Here is an 18,821-nt window from a genome sequence, read left to right as displayed (position 1 = left end):
AGTCTATTTTCTAAGTATAGCTACTTTTGGTTTTCTTTTGGTTTCCATTTGCATGAAATATCTTTTCTATTCCTTCACGATCAGCTTTTGTATGTCCTCACATTTGAGTTGAGTCTATTGTAAGTAACATATAAATGGATCTTTAGCACACTTTTTAAAAAGTATTCTTTTAATTTTTTTGAAGTGTATTTAACAGAGTGTTACATTAGTTTCTGGTGTACAAAATAGTGATTCAATAATTCTACACATTTCTCATTGCTCAACAAGATAAGAGGACTGTTAATCTCCTTTATCTATTTCATGCATCCCTCCACCCATCTCACCTCTGGTAACCACAGTCTGTTCTCTGTATTTAAAAGTCTGATTATTTTTCTTTGTTCATTTGTTTCTTAAATTCCACATATAAGTGAAATCATATGGTATTTGTCTTTCCCTGAATGATTTACCTATTTGACATTATAACCTCTAGGTCCAGGAGGTGAGTCAAGATGGCAGAGAAGTAGCAGGCTGAGACGACATCAGATAGCAGGAGATCAGCTAGATAGTTGATCAATCCATTCTCCAATCTCCAATAGGAGACTGAAGAGAAGAAGAGCAACAATTCTAGAAACAGAAAATTGATCACTTTCTGAAAGGTAGGACCTGAGGAGAAGTGAATCCAGTCACGGGAGGATAGACTGTGCGGGGAGGGGCCGGCTCCCGGCAAGCAGCAGAGCATTGGAGCACAAAATCAGGACTTTTGAAAGTCTGCTCCACAGAGGGACATTGCTCCAGAGGCTAAACCCGCGGGAAGCCCATGCCGGCGCAGAATAGCCCCAGGTCCCATGGGGTCACAGAAGGTCCAGGGGTGTGTGAGTGTCACAAAGCTCGCAGGTATTAGAGCGGGGAAGCCAGCAACAGTGACACAGCCGAGGAGTGAGTTCTCAACTCGGGCTTACCTTGAACGGTCACAGGCTGGGTGAGCTTGGAGCCCGGCCAGAGGCCACAGAGACAGAAACGACTGGGCGCTTTTCTCCAAGTGCGAGGGATTGAGCGCTTTCCTCCAAGTGCAGCCAGAGGCCAGGGAGACGGGGATGGTTGGGCACTTTTCTCTGAGGGCGCACTGAGGAGCAGGACCCCGAGCTCTCAGCTCCTCCAGGCCGGAGATTGGGAGGCCGCCATCTTCATTCCCATCTTCTGGAACTCTACAGAAAGCACTCAGGGAACAAAAGCTCCCGAAAGAGAACCCCAGTGGATTACTCAGCCTGGCCCCTGGTAAGGGCAGTACAATTCTGCTTGGGGCAAAGACACTTGAGAATCACTACAACAGGCCCCTCCACCAGAAGATCAACAAGAAACCCAGCCAAGACCAACTTCACTCACCAAGGAAAACAGCGGAGGAGAAATCAAATTTTATCTGGACAAATGACAAGGTGGAAAAACTCACCCCCCCCCAAAAAAAAAAAAGAGCAAGAGGCAGTACCAAAGGCTGGGGACCTAATCAATACAGACATTGGTAATATGACAGATGTAGAGTTCAGAATGATGATTCTCAAGGTTCTAGTCAGGCTTGAAAAAGGCATAGAAGATATTAGAGAAATGCTCTCTGGAGAGATAAAAGCCCTTTCTGGAGAAATAAAAGAACTAAAATCTAACCAAGTTGAAATAAAAAAAGCTATTAATGAGGTGCAATAAAAAATGGAAGCTCTTACTGCTAGGATAAATGAGGCAGAAGAAAGAATTAGTGATATAGAAGACCAAATGACAGAGAATAAAGAAGACGAGCAAAAGAGAGACAAACAAATACTGGATCATGAGGAGAGAATTCGAGAGATAATTGACATCACAAGACGACACAACAATAGAATAATTGGGATTCCAGAAGAAGAAGAAAGAGAGAGGAGAGCAGAAGGTATATTGGAGATTATTATTGTAGAGAATTTCCCTAATATGGCAAAGGGAACAAACATCAAAATCCCAGAGATGCTAAGAATGCCCCTCAAAATCAATAAAAATAGGTCTGCACCTCATAACCTGATAGTAAAATTTACAAATCTTAGCAACAAAGAGAAAATCCTGAAAGAAGCCTGGGAAAAGAAGTCTGTAACATACAAGGGTAAAAAGATTAGATTGGCAGTGGACCTATCCACGGAGACCTGGCAGGCCAGAAAGAGCTGGCATGATATTTTCAGAGCACTAAACAACAACAACCAAAAAAACATGCAGCCAAGAATACTATATCCAGCTAGGCTATCATTGAAAATAGAAGGAGAGATTAAAAGCTTCCAGGACAAACAAAAACTTAAAGAATTTGCAAACACCAAACCAGCTTTACAGGAAATATTGAAAGGGGTCCTCTAAGCAAAGAGAGACCCTAAAAGTAGTAGATCAGAAAGAAACAGAGACAATATATAGTAACAGTCACCTTACAAGCAATACAATGGCATTAAATTCATATCTCTCAATATTACCCTGAATGTTAATGGGCTAAATGCCCCAATCAAAAGATACAGGGTATCAGAATGGATAAAAAAAACAAAACCCATCAATATGCTGCCTACAAGAAACTCATTTTAGACCCGAAGACACCTCCAGATTTAAAGTGAAAGGGTGGAAAACAATTTACCATGCTAATGGACATCAAAAGAAAGCTGGGGTGGCAATCCTTATATAACCTCTAGGTCCATCCATATTGTGTGTGTGTGTGTGTGTGTGTGTATCGCATCTTTTTGAAATTATTAACATATAATGTAATATTTGTTTCAGGAATACAGGTCAGTGTACACCACATTTTTATCCATTCATCTATTGCTGGATATGGTTTGCTTCTATATCTTGGCTTTTGTAAATAATGCTTGCAATAAACATAAGAGTAGATATAGCTTTTCAAATTAGTGTTTTCTTTTTATTTGGGTAAATTCACACTGGTGGAATTATTGGATCACATGGTAATTCTATTTCTAATTTTTTGAGGAAGCACCATACTCTTTTGCACAGTGGTTGCATCAATTTACATTCCCACCAACAGTGCATGAGGGTTCCATTTTCTCCACATCCTTATCAACACTTGTTAATTCTTGTCCTTTTGATACTAGCCTTTCTGATAGGATGTGAGGTGATACCTCATAGTGGTTTTGATCCGTATGTCCCTATTATTAGTGATGTTGAAATCTTTTTATGTATCTGTCAGATATCTGTAGGTCTCCTTTGGAAAAGCATCTATTCATGTACTGTACCTGTTTCTCCAATCATGTTTTCTCTCTTTCTCTCTCTATCTCTGCATTGCTTGAGTTCTGTATATATTTTGGGTTTTAACACCTTATTGGATTTATTGTAAATATCTTCTCCCATTCATCAGGTTTTCTTTTTATTTTGTTCTCTCTCTCTTTTTTAAATTTATTTTCTATTTTCAGCATAACAGTATTCATTATTTTTGCACCACACCCAGTGCTCCATGCAATCCGTGCCCTCTATAATACCCACCACCTGGTTCCCCTAACCTCCCACCCCCCTGCCACTTCAAACCCTTCAGATTGTTTTTCAGAGTCCATAGTCTCTCATGGTTCACCTCCCCTTCCAATTTCCCCCAACTCCCTTCTCCTCTCTAACTCTCCATGTCCTCCATGCTATTTGTTATGCTCCACAAATAAGTGAAACCATATGGTAATTGACTCTCTCTGCTTGACTGATTTCACTCAGCATAATCTCTTCCAGTCCCATCCATGTTGCTACAAAAGTTGGGTATTCATCCTTTCTGATGGAGGCATAATACTCCATAGTGTATATGGACCACATCTTCCTTATCCATTCGTCCATTGAAGGGCATCTTGGTTCTTTCCACAGTTTGGCGACCATGGCCATTGCTGCTATAAACATTGGGGTACAGATGGCCCTTCTTTTCACTCCATCTGTATCTTTGGGGGAAATACCCAGGAGTGCAATGGCAGAGTCATAGGGAAGTTCTATTTTTAATTTCTTGAGGAATCTCCACACTGTTCTCCAAAGTGGCTGCACCAAATTGCATTCCCACCAACAGTGTAAGAGGGTTCCCCTTTCTCCACATCCCCTCCAACACATGTTGTTTCCTGTCTTGCTAATTTTGGCCATTTTAACTGGTGTAAGGTGATATCTCAATGTAGTTTTAATTTGAATCTCCCTGATGACTAGTGATGATGAACATTTTTTCATGTGTCTGATAGCCATTTGTATGTCTTTATTGGAGAAGTGTCTGTCCATATCTTCTGCCCATTTTTTGATATGATTGTATGTTTTGTGTGTGTTGAGTTTGAGGAGTTCATTATAGATCCTGGATATCAACCTTTTGTCTGTAGTGTCATTTGCAAATATTTTCTCCCATTCCGTGGGTTGCCTCTTTGTTTTGTTGACTGTTTCCTTTGCTGTGCAGAAGCTTTTGATTTTGATGAAGTCCCGAAAGTTCATCTTTGCTTTTGTTTCCTTTAGCGATTCTCATATCAGACAAATTATATTTTAAACTAAATACTGTAGTCAGAGATACAGAAGGACACTACATAATTCTTAAAGGGACTATCCACCAAGATGATCTAACAATTGTAAATATCTATGCCCCCAATATGGGAGCAGCCAATTACATAAGAAAACTGTTAATCAAGATAAAGAGTCATATTGATATGAATACACTAATCGTTGGGGATCTTAACATGCCTCTCTCAGGAATAGACAGATCATCGAAGCAGAAAATCAATCAATAAATAAGAGCATTGAATGACACATTGGACCAGATGGACCTCATAGATATATACAGAACATTCCACCCTAAAACAACAGAATACTCATTCTTCTCAAGTGCACATGGAACCTTCTCAAGAATAGACCACATATTGGGTCACAAATCAGGACTCAACTGATACCAAAAGACTGAGATTATTCCCTGCACATTCTCAGATCACAACGCTTTGAAACTGGAGCTCAATCACAAGGAAAAGTTCAGAAGGAACTCAAACACTTGGAAGCTAAAGACCACCTTGCTTAAGAATGCTTGGAGCAACCAGGAGATCAAAGAAGAACTGAAACAATTCATGGAAACCAATGAGAATGAAGACACTTCGGTTCAAAACCTATGGGATACAGCAAAGGCGGTCCTAAGGGGGAAATACATAGCCATCCAAGCCTCCCTCAAAAAAATTGTTCTCTTTTGTGGTGTAAACATTTTTATTTTGGTATAGTTCTAACAGTTTATTTTTGCTTTTGTTTCTTGTGCCTGAAAACACACATTCATAAGAATACTGCTAAGATTGATGTCCAAAAAAGTGCTGCCTATGTTTTGAGTTTTCTGGTTTTGGGTCTCATATTGAGGTCTTGAAGCCATTTTTAGTTAATTTTTTTACATGGTTTTAAGAGTGGTCCAGTTTCATTCTTTTCCATGTAGCTGTGCACTTTTCCCAACACCAGTTATGGAAGAAACTGTCTTTTCCCCATTGTATATTCTGACTTCCTTTGTCAGAGATTAATTGATCATATATACATGGTTTTATTTCTCTCTATTCTTTTCCATTTACCTGTGTGTCTGTTTCTGTGCCACTACCATATTGTTTTGATTACTACAGCTCTTGAGTTTCTCTTGAAATCTGTGATTGTAATACCTTCAGCATTGTTCCTATTCATCAAGATTGCTTTGGTAGTTCCAGATAGTCTGTGGTTCCATACCAATTTGGGGATTATTTGTTCTAACTTGTGAAAAACACTTAGTATTTTGATGGAAGTTGCATTGAATCTATAGAGCTTTGAGTACTATGGACATTTAACAATATTAATTTTTTGATCCATAAACATGGTGTATCTTTACATTTCTTGGTGTCCCCTTCAATTTCTTTCATTAATGTTTTATACTTTTCAGACTGTAAGTCTTTGACCTTCTTAAATTTATTCCTAGGTATTTTTTGGAGGTGTGGAATTGTAAATGGGATTGTTTTCTTAATTTATATTTCTGCTACTTAAATATTATTGTATAGCAATATATGAGATTTCTATATGTTAATTTTGCCTCTTCCAAGTTTACTGAATTTATTTACTGGTTCTAATAGTTTCGGGGTGGAGCCTTTCAGGTTATGTGTGTATAGTGTGTTATCTGCCACTAGGGATAATTTTACTTCTTCCTTAGCAATATGGTTGCTTTTAATTTTTCTTGTCTGGTTCCTGTGGCTAGACTTTCAGCCTTGTGTTGATTAAAATTGGTGAGAGTGGATGTCTTTGTCTTTTTTTCTGATTTTAGAGGAAGACCTTTCAGTTTTTCACTACTGCCTGTGATGTTAGCTATGAATTTGTCATATTTGGCCTTTATCTTGTTGAGATAGGTTTCCTTTGTTGAACACTTTTATCATAAATGGATTTGAACTTTGTCAAATGTTTTTTCTGCATCTATTGGTATGTATCTATCCTTTTATAATTATTGTGTTCAGTTAGCCACTGTATAATAGATAATTTATCCTTGATGCAGTGTTCAGTGATTAATTAATGGTATATAATACCCAGTGCTCATCACAGCACATGCCCTCCTCAATACCCATTACCCTGTTACCCCTCCCTCCACCCTCCTCCCTCTGAAATCTCCAGATTGTTTTTTGGTGTCCGTAGTCTTTTATGGTTCATCTCCCATTCTGGTTTTTCCCCCTTTGAATTTCCCTCTCTTCCCCTGCTGTCCACTGAGATATTCCTTATGTTCCACATATGAGTGAAGCCATGAGATAATTGTTTTTCTCTGTTTGACTTATTTCACTTAACATAATCTCCTCTAGTTTCATCCATATAAATGCAAATGGTGGGTATTCATCATTTCTGATGACTGAATAATTTTCCACTGTGTATATGTATCACATCTTCTTTATCCATTAATCTGTTGAAGGGCATCTTGGCTCCTTCCACAGTTTTGCTATTGTGGACATTGCTACTATGAACATTGGGGTGCATGTGCCCCTTCTTTTCACTACATCTGTATTTTTTGGGTAAATACCCAGTAGTGCAGTTGGTGGGTCATAGGGTAGCTCTATTCTTAACATCTTGAGGAACCTCCATGTTGTTTTCCAGAGTGGTTGTACCAACTTGCATTTTCACTAATAGTGTAAGATGGTTTCCCTTTCTCCACATGCGTGCCAACATTTGCTGTTTCATGTCTTGTTAATTTTTGCCACTCTAAATGGTGTAAGGTGGTATTTCATTGTGGTTTTGATTTGTATTTCCCTAATGTCTAGTGATGTTGAGCATTTCTTCATGTATGTGTTAGTCATTTGTAATGTGTAGAAGCTTTTGACTTTGGTGAAGTCCCAAAAGTTCATTTTGCTTTTGTTTCACTTGCCTTTGGAGATGTGTCTTGAAAGAAGTTACTGTGGCTGATGTCAAAGAGGTTACTGCCTATGTTCTCCTCCAGGATTCAGGTGGATTCCTGTCTCACATTGAAGTCTTTCATGCATTTTGAGTTTATTGTTGTGTATAGTGTAGGGGAATGGTCCAGTTTCATTCTTCTATATGTAGCTGTCCAGTTTTCCCAGTTGAAGAGATTGTCTTTTTTCCTAATTTGTCGAAGATTAATTGACCATCTAACATCTATTCTTTTTGTTACTGAGACCTATCATGTTGATTTATTTGCAGATATTAAACCTATTGTGTATTCTTGGAATAGATTGCACCTGACTGTGGTGAATAATCTTATTAGTGATTTATTATTGTTGAGTTCTGTTTATATTTTGTGTGTTTTTAAAAATATTTTATTTATTTAAGAGAGAAAGAGAGAGGGGGATAGAAAAAGAGAATGAGCACAGAGGATCAGAGGGAGAAGCAGACTCCCCACCAAGCAGGGAGCCCAATGTTGGACTCGATCCCAGGACTCCAGGATCATGACCTGAGTTGAAGGCAGTTGCTTAACCAACTGAGCCACTCAGACTCCCAAATTCTGTTTATATTTTCTTAAAGATTTTTGCATCTATGTTCATCAGGGATATTGGCCTGTAGTTTTTGTTTTTTTGTAGTGTCTCTTTTGAGTTGGGATATCAGGTTAGTGTTGGACTCATTGAGTTTGGAAGCATTCTTTCCTCTTATTCTAACTACTACCAAAAAAAAGAAAGAAAGAAAGAAAGAAGGATAAGTATGAACTCTTATTTGAGTATATTGTACACCTGGAACAATATTACACTGTATGTTCACTAACTGGAATTTAAATAAAACTTAAAAAAAAGTTTAATAGAATTTACTTGTAAAGCTATTAGATTTTGGACTTTTGTTTCAGAGTTATTTTTTTATTGTGTTGTTTTTTACTGATTCAGTTCTCTTACTAATAACTGGTTGTCTATGTCTTTTTGATTCAGTCTTGGAAGGCTTTATGTTTCTAGGAATTGCTCCATTTCTTTTAGGTTGTCCATTTTGTGGCATATAATTTTGTGCAGTAGTCTCTTACAATCTTGTGCACTTCTGTGGTGTTGGTTGTAATAATTTCATTTCTGATTTTTAGTCTTTTTTCTTGATGAGGCTAGATAAAGGTTTTTCAATTTTGTCTTTTCAAAGAACCAGTGTTTAAATAATTAAGAAAAGAATGATACTATTTCATTTATTTCTACTGTTATCTTTATTATTTCCTTCCTTCTACTAACTTTAGGCTTTATTGCTAATTAGTGTCCTTCTCTGCTCCCTAACATTTCTTGGAGGGCAAGTTTAGTGGTAAAGAACTCTTTCAGTTTTTTCTTCCTTGGAAAACTCTTTATATTTTTTTCCAACCTGAATTATAACCTTGCTGGATAGAATATTTACTTTCAGCATTTTGAAAAATATCATGTCACTCTTTATTGACCTGCAAAATTTCTGAGAAATCTGCCAATAGTCTTATGTTTGTTTATCTGTACACAACAAATTGTCAAGAGTTAAAGGCAAGAGAAAAAATTTACATCCAGGCTGAAAGTGAAGAGATGGAGAACCATTTTTTTCATGCCAACAGAACTCAAAAGAAAGCTGGGGTAGCAATTCTCTGTAAGATTCTAATTAAAATGTGTCTTGGTGTGGGTCTCTTTGAATTTATCTTGTCTGGAATGCTCTGAGCTTCCTGGACCTAGACATTTTCCCTCTAGGGTTTGTCTCATTATTTTGTTTGTAAGGTTTACTCATTTTGTTAGACTCTCTGTGTTTGGAAGAGGTAGCTGTTTCGCCTAATACCTAGAAACAGTGGCAAAGGAGTGACCCTGTGTGGGCAATGAAACTTATTATTTAACTTTGCCCTAATTCTTGGTTTTTGACTAAATAATGCCTTAAAACTGCCAATTGTTTCAGACCTTTAGGGTTCAGGAGTACACCCCCTCACCCCGCCACCATAGCCCAGTGTTCAATGTATGTTCCCTCTGTAGGCCACTCATGCTCACTGGATTCAGGGTGCTGAACAGAGCTAGGGCTGCAGAAGAATGTGTGATGAGGACAGGCCCTAATAGCAGAGATAGAACTTAGTAAAAATGGCACCCACCAGTTTCTATGTCGCCAGAGAGTCCCAATAGGCATTTGCCTCTCTGGTAAACCCTTTAAGATTAGGAAATAAATTTTTCACATATGGCCTAGCTCCTCTTTTTAAACTGTTGCTTTTGTCATGGAGGAGTGAGTGTGTGCAAGCCCTGAAAGAGTAGAACCTCTGTTCCCTACAGTCCTCTGGTTTTCCTTCATTGGTTTTCAAAGCCTTTTGGGACTTTGGGGGCTCATCTTCCCAGTGTAGGCCCCAAGGGTTGGGGAGCCTGATGTGGGGCACAGATCCCATGCCCCTTAGGGAGAAGTTTTCTATTTTTGAAACCCCTCCCTCTGTTGGGTTGCCACACTAGAGGTGGGGTTTATGAAAAGACTGCATTTCTGTCTCTCCTACCCATTTTGGTTTTTTTTTTTTTTTTTAAGGTTTTATTTATTTATTTGACAGACAGAGATAACAAGCAGGCGGGGGGTGGGGAAGCAGGCTCCCTGCTGAGCAGAGAGCTCCATTTCGGGGCTTGATCCCAGGACCCTGGGATTATGACCTGAGCTGAAAGCAGAGGCTTTAACCCACTGAGCCACCCAGGTGCCACTTGGTATTGTTTTTTTAACCTTTGTTGTGGAGTAATTGTTCAGCTAGTTTTTAGAAGAAATTGCTCTGTATGTAGTTGTAAATTTAATGTGTCTATGGGAGAGTTCAGGATTTTCCTATGGTGTTATCTTGAACAGTCTCTTCTTTTCTTTCTTTCTTTCTTTTTTTTTTTTAAGACTTTATTTATTTATTTGACAGACAGAGATCACAGGTAGGCAGAGAGGCAGGCAGAGAGAGAGGAGGGAGCAGGCTTCCCTCTGAGCTGAGAGCCCGATGTGGGGCTTGATCCCAGAACCCTGGGATCATGACCTGAGCTGAAGCAGCGGCACTTTAACCCACTGAGCCACCCAGGCACCTCTCTTCTTTTGTTTCTTAATGTAGGCATTTATTAATATAAATTTCTCTTAGAATTGCTTTTGCAGTTACTCCTGGGTTTTGATATTTATAAACAAATGGAAGCAAAAGACAGGTTTTGATTTCCTTTTGAATTTTTCTTGACACATTGGTTCTTCAGTTGTGTATTGCTTAATCTTGACATTTGTGAATTATCCACTTTCTTTGTGCTATTGATTTCTAGTTTCATACCATTATGATCTGAAACCAAACAAGTATCTTATTTAAATTTGCTAAGTCTTGTTTTATATAATATAATATAATATAATATATAAAATATAATACAATATTAATATAATATGATATAATACAATATTATATTTTATATAAAATTTAATTATGTGACCTATCCTGGTGAATGTGCCTTGTGAACTTGAGAAAAATGTATATTCTTCTGCTGTTGAATGGACTATTCTATTTATGTCTGTTCTATTTATCCTAAAGTAAGGTTCAAGTCCATGTTTCCTGATTGGTATTGTGTCTGAATGATTGTTCTATTATTGAACATGGGATTTTGGAGTCCCCTACTACAATTTTATTATATCTTCCCTCAGACCTGTTAGTATTTGTTGAATAAAATTATGTGCTCTGATGTTAGTCATCTGTATATTTGATTTATCTTCTAGACAAATTGATGTCTTGATCATTATACAGTGACCATCTTTGGTTATTATTTTATTTTATAACAATTTCTGCTCTCTTTTGGTTTCTACTCACATGGAATATGTTTTGCTATCTCTTCACTTTGAGTTTATGTGTGTCCTTGAAGCTGAGTGTTTTGTAGGCAGCATAGAGTTAGGCCACTCTCTGCCTTCTGATTGGAAAATTCAGTCCATTAACATTTACATGACATTAGTTAAGTCCTTACCTGTCAATAATTAGTCTGTTTTCTGGCTGAATTAAAGCTCCGCTCTTCTATTTCTCCTTTCTTGCTGCCTTCCTTTATAAATTCCTTATAAATTGATGATTTTCCACAGTGGTAGGCCTTAATTCCCTTATTTTTATCTTTTGTGTACCTTGTAGATTTTTACCTTGAAGTCCTATATAAACCTCAAGGAATTGCAAATTATCAGTGCAAAAAAATATATATGTATATATGGATCCCAAATTTGTAAAGAAAACATATATATATATATATATATATATATATATATATATATATATAAAATCACATACAAAACTATCTTTTTACTCCCTACCATTTCTTTGATATCACCATTTACATCTTTGTATATTGTGTGTGCATTAACAAATTGTTAAAGCTATAGCTATCTTTAATCCTTTTGTCCTTTAATCTTTATGCTAGGGTTAGTAATTAACATATCAGCAGGTTGAAGTACTAGGGCATTCTGATTCTGACTGTACCTTACCTTTACCAATTTAAGGTACATTTTTATCTGTTTTTATTTTACTAGTTTGTGTACTTTTATTTCAGATCAAAGAACTTCGTTCAGCATTTCTTATAAGGCAGATAAACGGCTGATATATTCCGTAGCTCTTGTTAGGGAAAGTTTTACTGGCAAAATTGTCCTTTAGAAATAAAGGCCAGTTAAAGTACTATTGGTTGGAGGTTTCTTTTTAACAATTTAAAAATATTATCCATTCTCTCCTGGCCATCAAGTTCTCTGCTCAGAAATCCACTGATAGCCCATATGTGTTCCCTTGTATTTTTTCTCTTACTGCCTTAAAAATTCTTTGTGCTTGATTTTAGATAGTTTTATTATGTGTCTTGGAGGAGAAAATTTTGGATTGAAATTTCAAGGTGACCTATTAGATTCATAAACTTGGATATCTAAATTTCTCCCCAAGTTTGTGAGGTTCTCAGCCATTGTTAAATATTTCTACTCTTTTCTCCCACTGGGACTCCAGTGGTATGTTTATTACTTCCTTTGGTTCTTATAAATCCCATAGACTTTCTTCATTCCTTTTAATTCTTTTTGATTCTCCCTCAATTTAAGAAGTTTTATTTTTAAAATTCAGGTATAATTAAAATACAGTGTTATATTAGTTTCAGGTCTACAACATAATGACTCAATAATTCCATTCATTACTCATCACAATAAATGTACTCTTAATCCCCTTCACCCATTTCACACACACATACCCCACTCTAGCAACTACCAATTCTTTATATTTGAGTATGTTTTTTCCCATTTTTTCATTTAACTTCCACATATGAACAAAATCATAGTATGTGTCTCTCTGACTTATTTTGTTTAACATCATACCCTCTAGATTCATCCATGTTGTTGCAAATGTCAAGAATTCATTCTTTTTTATGGCTGAGTAATATTCAATTGTGTATGTGTGTGTGTGTATACACACACACATATATAGTCTATCTCACACATTTATTCATCTGATTGATAATTTTAATCTTTTAGCTTTCTAATTCTCTCTCTAGCTTTCTCAAATCTGTCTTGAAGCTCCCTACTGAATTCTTTAGTTCAGTCACTATATTTAGCTCCCAAATTTGAGAAGTTAAGAGAAAACAAAGAACAAACTTGTCCTTGTATTGTTTTCCTGATCTCATTAATTTTTGTGTTCTCTTGTATTGTCTGAACATCTGCACAATTATTCTGAATTATGTGTCAGCAATTCTTGGATTTCCATATTTTTGGGTTTTTTACTGCAAGTTTACTGTATTCCTTTGATAAAGACACATATCCTTGATTCTTTGTGATCTCCATAGTTTTGTGTAGTTGTCTGTGCTTTTGAAAAAGCAGTCACCTCTTCCAGACTTTGACTTTGGTAAGGGAAACCTTTCACCTGCTGGTAGGGCATGCTTGGTCACCTAGGTCCAATTGTGCATGACATCAAGTGAGGGGAAATGTGGTGTCACTGGGTCTAGGGTGGCCATGATATTTCTTTGTCACATTGCTGGGGCCCATAGTATCAACAACTTTGTGGCCCTTGCTAAGAACTCTGGAGGATCTGCAGAAGCGACAAGGTTGGTATTCTACTCAACATCTCCTGATTGACAAGCTAGGGACCAGGACAGGCAATGGTGGTGACTGGAGCCAGTGGTTACACATCCTTAGTTGTGGAGGCCAGCTGCAAGTACCGATGAAGTGGCAGAAGCCAATTGCAGACACTTGGTGATAGAAGGCAGGGCAGGTAGCAAGGCTCATTAGCACCTGCAGGGGCTGTAGCTATTGGCTTTCTCTCTTGTAGCTGCATATTTAAGTGGAGAAAAGAGATGGAGATTAGTTTGGGGATGTACAGGTGCATGATTGGGGGCACTAGCTACAGCTGGGTGTGGCAGCGCTGGCCCATGACAAAAGGCAGGGCTTGATTGAGACTCATAAGTGGCTTCAGAGGATTTGGCTATCACTGTACTCATCTGTGGCTGCGTGGCTCCCTGTTCTCACCCCCTGGACATTTATACAACAGTAGAAGTGATGACAGCAGTCAGGCTGATGGCGTGCAGGCACAGTGGTGATAGTTAGCCTATGGAATTAGGCTGGTTTCTTGTGCTCACACAGCTGCAGAAGAAGCCTGAGCGAGAAGCCTAAGGTGGCTGTTCACACAGCTGCTGGGCTCCAGAGTGTACAGGGAAAAACTTGGGGGGCTGGCATTTTACACATTGCCACAGAGACCTTGGATGGCTGTAGTTATGGATCCTGGACTCTGGTTGGGCAGCAGAAGGAGTAGGGAAGAATTCAGGTGGCTAGCATCAGTGAATTAGAATACCCGTGGGGCAAAAGTAGGTGAAATCTGAAGGGGGTCTGCAGGGGCTACTGGAAATTAATTTCGTCTACCCTGTAGGTCACTAGGAACTGTGATTTCTCCTGTTACAGGGCTACTAGTGGTAGCCTCCTCTTCCCTTCTTTGTTCCTAGCCACTTCTTTATACCCCAGAGAAATCTGAGAGCCATTTTTGTTCATGGATAGCTGCCTAATTGTTGATCTTTGTTGAGAGACAGAGACAAGGGTCTCCCATATTAAGTATAGTTTAAAGTGATATATAAGCTGACAGGGGGTAGACTGTGGTCTTTCCATGTGTCAGTGTGGCCAGGCTACAGTCCTCAGTTGTTCAATTGAACACTAATTATATGCTTCTGTGAAGGTATTTTGCAGAGGTAAAGTATATAATAAGTTAACTTTATGTCTGATTTAATCTCCCTTAAAGACACCTAAAATAATCAGTTTAAAGAACTTCAAATAAGTTCAACACTGCTTTTAAGATAAAATTATCCCTGTGGATAAGTTTCAGCCATGTGTAATAGTTCCACCCTATCTTTCCTGACAGCTTGCCCTACAGATTTTGGATTTCCCTTTCCAACCTCCACAATTGAACTACCTAATTCCTTGAAACCGATATATTAATTTGTCTCCTACTGGTACTTTCTCTGGTTAAACCCTGACACATCATCTTAAGTATTTGATTAACTGCAGAGAGAGTGCAATGCCTGGGTCACTCTTCAGTTAAATGTCTGCCTTCAGCTCAGGTCATGATATCAGAGTTCTAGGATCACCCTGCATCTAGTTCCCACTCAGCAGGAAGTCTGCTTGTCCCTCTCCCTCTGCTCTCTCTCTTTCTCAAAGAAATAAAATCACACACACACACACACACACACACACACACACACACACACACACACAATGAGAATGACTTCTACAATCTTACCGCTTACAGGTCCAAGCCATCACTGTCAGCTGTCTCATGATTTATCCTCTTCTGCCATCTTGTGACGATACTTGGAAGTTTACAATCATGACTGCTCAAGGACTGCTCCTGAAGGTTCTTAAGCAATTCTGCCAGGTCACTGTTTCATAAGAAAATAAGGAATTAGGTTTCGATTATAACCAGGTGAATTGCATTTCTTTATTTCTCTAATAATTGGAGTTGAGAACCTAAACATGTAATGTGCTAGCCTTGTAGCTGAAAATATAATTTAAAATGTAAATATTTTGTGGCAACAGTCAGGATAATGTTCATTCTTTTAAAGTTTAAAATTAGAAAAGCAATACCTTCTCTATAGGAAAGTTTTATATACTTATCTTGAGATTCAAATTCAGAGTTCTTCCTTTCTCATTACCTAAGTCCCCATCCTCCTGAACAGGCATCCCCTGTCAAAAAGTCCTAAGATCATGCTTCAGAAAGGCTGAGAAAGTACAAATGAACATAAAGGCTTGTAGAGCACAAGAATTATTTTGTAAAACTTTGTCTACAAGCATGTACATTAGAGTCAATTTCCCTTTATACTAAAAAATCTTGATCACTTTTCAATAAAGGTCGACTTATTTCTTTTTTAAAAATTTTATTTTTTTTTAAATTTCTTTTCAGTGTTCCAGAAGTCACTATTTATGCACCACACCCAGTGCTCCATGCAACACGTGCCCTCCATAATACCCACCACCAGGCTCTTATTTCCTAGTGCATGCCTGGTATTCTGTACTGTGAATGGACCATGATTTTTCTCCTAATTGCTAGACATATAGGCTTGTCTAACTTCTTGACAATGAAAAATTAATGTACTGAACAAACTCATAATACTAGCCTTGCTATGTGCCAGCATTTCTGTAGGGTAGATGATTAGAACAGTATTAACCCTTTTTCAATACTGATGCTGAGTTACTTGTCCAAAGCAAGAGGTAACAAATTTAGCCTGGGACAGTCCTTCTTTTCACTCTTCAGTTTACAAAGTCATCCAAAAAAAAAGTGTGATCATGGAAGTATTCTGCATGAATCTCCCTTCAAGAAATAACTTTCAACTATAGGAGTACAAATGGTGGACAACCTCTAGCTGTGGTCCTTGAGGATTCACTTTAGCTTTTGAGGAAGTATGGTTTTCTTGGACAGCCCCCAGCTGATGACTAAGCATTGCAGTTATTACTATGAGTAATTTCTGCCCAAATGTGTGACCTGCTAATTGCAATCTTTAACATGGGGCTTCCTCTGGGGTTGGCTGAAACTTTGCATCACAGTGAAGGCTCTTTCTGCCCAATCCTTTCTTTTTTCCTTTCACACAAGTCAGATTTGCATACCCACCTGAAGGCTTCCCTTCAAAGAAGTCCACATTCTCTTCTCATGAACCTATGAATGTTGTCTTAAACAGCACAGGGGATTTGCAGATGTGATTGTTGAGGATGATGAGATGGGGACATTACATTGGGTCTATCTAGGTAATCCAGGATCATCACATGGGTTCTTGTAAGGTAAAGAAGGGAAATTGGTCAGAAGGAGAGGAAGTAGAGGTTAAAGTGATGGCAAGGCCACAAGCCCAGGAATGTAGATAACCTCTAGGAAGCTGGATAAAGTAAGGAAAGTGATGTTCCCTTGGAAACTTAAGAAGAAATGCAGTCTGTGAGACCTTGACTTTTAGCTCAATGAAATTTAAGACAATACATTTGTCTTAAGCCATTACATTTGTGGTAATTTGTTATAGCAGCAATAGGAAATTAATAGTCCTGTTCAACCTTGTGTCCACTCTTAGGTATTACCCTCAAGAGAACTATGAAAGAAAATCACCTTTAACTCCATCATGGCCAAAAGTTGAAAAAGAACTTCTGAGTTAGCTGATGTTAGCAAACATCAACACTATTCTGTGGAAAAATCCGTGAAGCCTCAGCAATAGTCATCATGAGTTAGAAGTTTAAGAACTACATTAAATGGTAAAAGGAAAAGTCTTGATAGTGTAAGAAATAGAACACTGACAAATGACCACCAGCTCCTCAGCCATCTTTATTCTCAGAATCAACACCTGTAGCAACTTCAAAGGCAGAGAATTTTCCCTTATTGGATGGGTGTTAAGGAGGGCACTTGTGATAAGCATGGGGCATTATATGTTACTGGTTTCAAAAATACAATTTAATGATCCATCAATATTACTCTTTATGTTAGCTAGAATTTGAATAAAAACTTGAAACAAATGAGATTTCCTTATTGGAGTTCTCTGAGGTTGGCTTGTAATAGATAAAAAAAATAGTTACTGATATGTAAAGATTTACTTGAGAGAGAGCAGAGCAGAGGGAGCAAGAACTCTAACAGACTCTGTGCTAAGCATGGAGCCCAACACAGGGCTCAATCCTATGAGATCATGACCTGAGTTGAAACCAAGAGTCAGATGATCAAACAATGAAACCACTCAGGCACCCCATCAATATCAATAGCTACTTTAAATGTAAATGAACTAAATGTTCGAAAGGCAAGGTTCTGGTTTATTTAAATCTATTTTGTCATTCTATATGCTGCCCCTAAGAGACTCAGTATATAAGTATCTTTAGGTCTGAAGTGAAAGTTAAGGGATGGAAAAAGATATTCTATGCAAATGAGCACAAAAAGCAAGCTGAAGTAGAATAGACTACATAGACTTTAAAATGAAGACTGTAATAAGCAACAGAGAAGGGCATTATATAATGATAAAGGGATCAGTCCAATATATAACAATTGTAGATAGCTAAGAACCTAACATAGAAACACCTAAATACATTAAGCAACTATTTAAAGTGGGAAATTGATGGTACTACAATAATATGGGATTTTAACACCCCACTTACATCATTGGATAGATCACCAAGACAGAAAAATCAACAAACAGTGTTTGGGGACAACACATTATGCCAGATGATCCTAACATATATACAGAACAATCCAACCCCAAACAACAGAATATACTTTCTAAGTGCATATGAAACAGTCTCCAGGATCAATCACATGTTAGGCCAAAAACAAGCCTTAATAAATTTAAGAAGATTAAAATTATACCAAGCATCTTTTCTGATCACAATGTTATGAAACCAGAATTAAGTTACAAGAAAATAACTGGAAAATACACAAACACTTGAAAACCTACATACTACTGAACAACCAGGGAATCAAAGAAGAATTCAAATGGGAAATCAAAATACCATGAGACAGCAAATTTTTTTGTTGAATCCATAGATTTTTAGGACACCGTAAGATGGAAGTTTATGGTTCTTAGGCCCATTTCAAGAATTAAGACAACTCTTTTTTTTTAATAATTTTTTATTTTTTATAAACATATATTTAATTTCTGTGATGTCAATCCTAAGAGACTACTACAAAAAATTACATGCCAATGAAACGGACAATGTAGAAGAAATTAATAAAGTCCAAGAAACTTACAAACTCCTAAAACTGATTCAAGAAGAAAGAAAAAGTCTGAATGGCCTGATTGCTAGTAACAAAACTGAATTGGTAATCAACTCCCAACAAACAAAAGTTTAGGACCAGATGGCTTCACAGATAAATTCTACCAAACATTTAAAGTAGAATACCGGTTTTTCTCAAACTATTCAAAAAATTGGAAGAGGAAGGAAAATATCCCAACTGTACAAGACCATTATTAACCTGACACAAAAAGCATACAAATACACTACAAAAAAACAAAAACAAAAACAAAAACAAAGACATCCAGCCAACCAAA

Source organism: Mustela lutreola, chromosome 1 (assembly GCF_030435805.1).
Source record: "Mustela lutreola isolate mMusLut2 chromosome 1, mMusLut2.pri, whole genome shotgun sequence".
Lineage (NCBI taxonomy): Eukaryota > Metazoa > Chordata > Mammalia > Carnivora > Mustelidae > Mustela > Mustela lutreola.
This window is presented reverse-complemented; position numbering follows the sequence as displayed.